At 42.8% G+C, this 6,941-nt stretch overlaps 1 non-coding gene across 1 annotated transcript; it reads left to right on the top strand.

Annotated features, from left to right (window-relative positions):
• Positions 1 to 6,060: 6,060 nt before the first annotated feature.
• On the top strand, positions 6,061 to 6,134 carry TRNAN-GUU (transfer RNA asparagine (anticodon GUU)). The gene has a single exon. It is a non-coding gene; the product is annotated as a tRNA-Asn (tRNA).
• The last annotated feature ends 807 nt before the right edge of the window (positions 6,135 to 6,941 follow it).

Below are 6,941 nucleotides of genomic sequence, written 5' to 3' on the forward strand. Positions count from 1 at the left end.
TTTAGTAGAGTGATGGCGTTCGGGGGGGGGAATGAAATTCAGTGGTGAAAAAAGTAAGGTTCTACATTTAGGCAAGAAAAAAAAAATGCACAGGTACAGTATATTGGTACATTTGCTCAACAGTTGTAACTGTGAGAGGGATCTTGCAGTCCTAGTCGACAACCATTTAAATAGGAGCCAGCTGTGTGCAGCAGCTGCCAAAAAAGCCAACACAGTTCTAGGCTGCATTAACAGAGCGGTAGAATCAAGACCACGTGAAGTGTTAATACCACTTTATAAGGTCTTGGTAAGGCCACACTTGGAATCCTGCATTCAGTTTTGGTCGCCAGGATGCAAAATGGATATTGAGACTCTAGAAAAAAGTGCAGAGAAGAACAACAGAGATGATTAGGGGACTGGAGGCTAAAACATATGAAGAACGGTTGCAGGAACTGGGCATGGCTATGACTTGTTTACCAACCCACTTGCTTGGCCACCAAAATTCTGCTCCCATGTGTGGTCATAAGTTGAGGACTACCTGTGCCAGAATTTTTTTTCTCTTAATAATGACCTGTTAATTGGTTCAAGGGAGGGATTGGCTTCTGTTGTAATTGGTCTGGGGGGACTGACCTTTGGGGACAGGAGGAAGGACCAAAGAGGAGGCATCTGTCATACTAACCTGAACTCTGGGGGAAGCCTAACCAAAGTTCAGTAGTGACTCGAAATTCACACACAGAGACACAAAAACAGCTTAGATCAATCTGCCCCCAACCCCAACACTGTGTGAAGGGAGGGAGGACTACAACAGTCCAGTCCCATTCCTCCCACTGACCAGGTCTAGAAGGAGGCCGTGTTAGCAATAGCACTTAGACTTATATACCACTTTACAGTGTTTTACTGCCCTCTCTCAATGGTTTACAGAGTCAGCCTCTTGCCCCCTTCCATCTGGGTCCTCATTTTACCCACCTCGGAAGGATGGAAGGGCGAGTCAACCTTGAGTTGGTCAGGATCGAACTTCTGGCAGTGGGCAGAAGGAAGGAAGGGAGGAAGGAAGAAGGCTAGCCATAGCAGACTTATATAATGCTTTATAATTTAATTCATTAATTTGATTTACAGTGTTCCCTCGATTTTTGCGGGTTCGAACTTCGAGAAAAGTCTATACCACGATTTTTCAAAAATATTAATTAAAAAATACTTCGTGGGTTTTTTCCCTATACCACGGTTTTTCCTGTCCGATGACGTCATGTGTCATCACCAAACTTTCGTCTGCCTTTAATAAATATATTTTTTTAATAAACTTTAATAAATAAACATGATGAGTGATAATCTAAATGGTTTCTAAGGGAATGGGAAATTGCAATTTAGGGGTTTAAAGTGTTACGGGAAGGCGTGTAACACTGTTCATAGCCAAAAATAGTGTATTTACTTCCGCATCTCTACTTTGCGGAAATTCGACTTTCGCGGGCGGTCTCGGAATGCATCCTCCGCGAAAATCGAGGGAACACTGTATATGCCGCCCAATCCCATGGGACTCAGGGCGGCTTATAACAGTAAAATAAAACAATAATACAATAAGTAAGATACAAAACAATAAAAAACAATAAAACCACAAACTAATCCTTAACCCAACTAAGCTATGCAATCATATGCACGTACATACTAAACTAAGGGTAGGCAAAGTTGGCTCTTCTATGACATGTGGACTTCAACTCCCAGAATTCCTGAGCTAGCATGATTGCCTCAGGAATTCTGGGAGTTGAAGTCCACAAGTCATAGAACAGCCAACTTTGCCTACCCCTGTACTAAACAATTGCAATTCGGCCTTGACTTGGTGTTAACTCTCACGGCCCCCAGCTGACAAAGCCAGGTCAAGGTCTTTTGATCTTCCCCCTGACCAACAATTTATAGGGGGAACGTTTAATGAATGTTTTAAAAGTATTTTAGAATTTTTTAAGTTTTTTAATTGTATTAATTGGATCTAATTGTATTGTTTGTATTTTGTACATACTGTGAGCCGTCCCGAGTCCTCGGAGAGGGGCGGCATACAAATCCAATTGAACTTAAACGTTTGGAAGGCCAGTAAGGTGGGAGCAGTACGGACATTGGGGGGTGGGTTCCAAAGGGCCGGGGCAACCACAGAGAAGGCCCTCCCTCGGGGGCCTGCCAACCTGCACTGCTTAGTTGACGGGACCCGGAGAAGACCAATCCTGTAGGCAGGAGACGCTCCTGTCAATAGTATGGCCCTAAGTAGGGTTTTATAGCTTTGTAGGGCTTTAAAGATTTAGATTTTAGATTTAGATTTAATTGGATTTGTATGCAGCCCCTCTCCTAGGACTTGGGGCAGCTCAAAGCATGTACAGAAAAACAGGAAACAATAATAACACTCCAATTAATACATTAAAAACAATCTTAAAATTCGAATTAAAAATCTATCAATATCATTCATTCAACAATCAAACTAAAGCATTTATTGGTCGGGGGAAGATCTGAGGAACCCCAGGCCTGGTGGCAAAGATGAGTTTTCAAACTTTTTCAGAAGGCAAGGAGGGTGGGGGGCAGGACGAATCTCCGGGGAGAGCTGATTCCAGAGGGCCGGGGCCCCCACAGAGAAGGCTCTTCCCCTAGGTCCCGCCAGCCGACATTGTTTGGTCGACGGGACCCTAAGGAGACCAACTCTGTGGGACCTCACCGGTTGCTGGGATGCGTGCGGCAAAAGGCGGTTTCAAAGATAGTCTGGTCCTATGCCATGTAGGGCTTTATAGGTCATATAAAGTTATATAGATGTTCTGCCGGGCTCTCTGGTAGAAGCCTCCCGAAAATTCACGGATACAAATTTCAGACACACACAAGTTTGAAAATTCGAAACAATGTCCTTTATCACAAAATTCAAAAGAAACAAAGCACCCTTTTTGTATTGCAAAGAGCACTCTTCCCCAAAACAACCTTGTCGGCTGTACAAGTCCCTTAATCAGTCCTTAAGTACTTAGCTATTAGCTGTGAAGAAACGTCACAGCCCTCCTTCTTCCCACGAAGTGAAACACACTTTACTCTGCTTTGGTGTCAAAGGCGTGAAAAATCCACAAACAAAGTTCAGACACAGCGAGGCATGATCCTGAAGAACTGCGATCAGATAATCTTCCACAACGGCCAAACTAGCACGCTGCTATTTATAGCAGCAGCTCTAATTACTGGAGCCCCACCCAAACACAGGTGGCCTCTCTTATCTCCTGTAATATTTCCTCAATTGGTCTCTTCGATGCATAACTCTGCGCCTGCGTGGGTCTAACACTTCGTCATCCGAATCGACCAAAGATAATGGAGATTGGCTTCCTGGGCTGTGTGCCAAGCCCCCCTCTTCCAAGTCACCCCCACCTTCTTCGTCCGAGGAAACTGCACTCCCTGACTCTGCTGGCAACAAAACAGGCCTAGGACATGTTGACGTTTCCCCTGCCTCCACCTCCACATTCCCTGGGGCAGGAGCTGGGCCAGAGCCAACCACAACAATAGGTAAGCCCTCTCAGTGGATTACAGAGTCAGCCTCTTGCCCCCCAACAATCTGGGTCCTCATTTTACCCACCTCGGAAGGATAGAAGGTCGAGTCACCCTTGAGCCAGTCAGGATCGAACGCCGGACAGTCGGCAGAGTCAGCCTGCAATACTACATTCTCACCACTCTGCTACCAATGCTCTCTTTGATAGATGGTACAAAAGACCACCAAGAGGCCAAGAAGGACCAAGATGGAGGTATTCCACATTCATTCATTCATTCATTCATTTATTAGATTTGTATGCCGCCCCTCTCCGTAGACTCGGGGCGTCTCACAGCAATAATAAAGACAATGTAAAAACAAGTCTAATAATTTAAAAACACTAAAAACCCCATTATTAAAAGCAAACATACGCATAAACATACCATGTATAAACTGTATAGGCCCAGGGGAGATGTCTCAGTTCCCCCATGTCTGATGGCAGAGGTGGGTTTTAAAAAGTTTATGAAAGGCAAGGAGGGTAGGGGCAGTTCTAATCTTCAGGGGGAGCTGGTTCCAGAGGGTCGAAGCCGCCACATAGAAGGCTCTTACCCTGGGGCCCGCCAAACGACATTGTTTAGTCGACGGGACCCGGAGAAGGCCAACTCTGTGGGACCTAACCGGTCGCTGGGATTCGTGCAGCAGAAGGCGGTCTCAGAGATATTCTGGTCCGATGCCATGAAGGGCTTTACAGGTCGTAACCAACACTTTGAATTGTGCCTGGAAACTGATCAGCAACCAATGCAGACTGCGGAGTGTTGGTGTAACATGGGCATACCTAGGGACCGGACCTGACAAACTTGGTTTTCATACTTACAACTTGGTAGGTATCCCGATCCAGGACAGGTGTTCTTCGATCTGCAACAGTTTGTTTACTGACCAAACAGCACTGGCAAAAAAAAAGTGACTTAGGAAAATATGAGAGTGTGCGCAATTAGACAAATTGACATATTAATTAAATGATAAAGAAAACTCAGATTTTTATGAAGTTTGGAACATGTTTTATCAATGGATAGAGAAAAAGAAAGCAGAGCGAAAAGAGGGTATATAACATGTCCACGGTTATAGATATAAATATAAGGAAAACAAATTCTAGAAAACGGAGAATGAACATATAAGTAAAGATGTATAAAGAATATAAGATCAGAAGCAAAGTGAGAAAATATTATTTTACTGAAAGTAGTAGATGCTTGGAACAAACTTCCAGCAGACGTGGCTGGTAAATCCACAGTAACTGAATTGAAACATGCCGAGGATAAACATCTATCCATCCTAAGATAAAATACAAGAAATAGTATAAGGGCAGACTAGATGGACCATGAGGTCTTTTTCTGCCGTCAATCTTCTATGTTTCTATAAGCAATGTATATAAGAGGTGATATTAATAGTTATATATATTGAGAATTGAAAACTAGAGGGAATACAGTTTAATTTACAAATATATAAATGGAAATATGACATCAACACACTGTAAAAAAAGTTACAAAGGTTCAATATATTGTTTTGATTGTATTTTTTTTTACTTTTGTTTGTTTTGTTTGTATGGTTTTGCTTAAACTTTTGTATTTTAATGTTTTAAATGTTCTTTTTTAATGTTTATGTTCAATAAAATTATTATTTTTTAAATAGAACAGAACAGAATAGAATTCTTTATTGGCCAAGTGTGGTTGGGCACACAAGGAATTTGGTGCAGATGCTCTCAGTGTACATAAAAGAAAAGAGACATTTGTCAATAATCATGAGGTAAAAAACACTTAATGATTGTCACAGGGTATAAATAAGCAATCAGGAAACAATATTAATATAAATTGTAAGGATACAAGCAATACGTTAGTCATACTTACGTTATTATTTATTATTGTTAAATACTATATTATTATTGTTAATTATTATTATTATTATTATTATTATTATTATTATTATTATTATTATTATTATTATTATTATTAGCAGCAGCAGCAGCAGCAGCAGCAGCAGCAGCAGCAGCAATCCTATAGGCCAGTGTTTCCCAACCTTGGCAACTTGAAGATATTTGGACTTCAACTCCCAGAATTCCCCAGCCAGCATTCGCTGGCTGGGGAATTCTGGGAGTTGAAGTCCAGATATCTTCAAGTTGCCAAGGTTGAGAAACACTGCGATAGGCTCAGCCCAAGCTACCTCACAGGGTTGTTGTGGAGATCCCCTTGCAATCTGCTTTAAAGAAATGCTAGAGATACATTTGAGCAAACAAGTGACAGTTGTTAGCAACTACCGGTATTTTAAGGTTATTTATTATTTTTATGAATGTTTACTGTGCTTTAATTGTAAGCTCCCCAGAGTAATGTATATGAGATGGGAGGGAAGGAAGGAGAGAAGAAGGGAAAGGGAAAGGAGAAGGAAGAGGGAGGAAAGAAGAAAAGAGGGGGAGGAAAGAAGGAAGGAGAGAAAGAGACGGAGAGGGAGGGAGGGAGGCGCGCTCTGTTCTCTTTATACGCCTCTATTTGCATTCTTGTTCAGCGCCCTTGTATTGCATCTTCCTCTTTAAGAGTCGTGACAGAAGAACTGAAATCAGCTTGGTCTCTGTGGCGCAATCGGTTAGCGCGTTCGGCTGTTAACCGAAAGGTTGGTGGTTCGAGCCCACCCAGGGACGCAGGCAAATTCCTTTTCCCCCTCCACTTCCCCCCATTTATTTTTAAAATGCCTTTGCGACTTGTAATCAACGAACCGCAATTACTTTTCCGACAAAGAATGAAAGCGGTGGCGCGGGGTGTGTGTTTGTGTGTTAGGGCGGGGTAAATGAACGGGTTTCAACAGGTGCGCTAGGAGGGCCATAATGTTTCTGCCCGTAGCCAAGATGGCCGCAATGGCATCAAAGGAGTAGCAAAGATTTGGGGGAAAACTACATTCTCCTGAATTCGGTGCAGTCCCTCCTTATCTGCGAAAATCCATCCTTGAGAACTTGGAGAAAATTTTAAAAAAAACAGAGAGAGACTCCATTTATTGATTGATCTCGTAAAATGACAGCCGGTAGAGAAGGTCCCTCAGAACAGGGCTAGTCAAAGTTGGCGCTTCTATGACATGTGGACTTCAACTCCCAGAATTCCTAGAAGAGCCAACTTTGACTACCCCTGCCTCAGAACAATTTCCCTCAGCTGAAGGGCGTTTAAAGTGTGGGAACAACAAAGGCCCAGAATTCCCCCAACCAGCAGCTTTTAGCCGGAGGGAATTCTGGGGGTTGAAGTCCACACATCTTAAAGTGTAGCGAGATGGAGAAAAAAGAGGGAGGAGAAAATAATTGGCAAAGCCAACATGAGGCGGGAAGGGCTACAGAAGGCTAGCCAAAGCTTACTAAATGTTTTGGCCCGATTAAATAATGGCTTTGCTGCAAAAAAAGCATGTTAAGAATTGTGGATTTAGTAGAAAGAAAGGGGAAAATGGATAAGAGCAAGAAGGAGAA

Source organism: Erythrolamprus reginae, chromosome 1 (assembly GCF_031021105.1).
Source record: "Erythrolamprus reginae isolate rEryReg1 chromosome 1, rEryReg1.hap1, whole genome shotgun sequence".
NCBI classification, from domain to species: domain Eukaryota; kingdom Metazoa; phylum Chordata; class Lepidosauria; order Squamata; family Dipsadidae; genus Erythrolamprus; species Erythrolamprus reginae.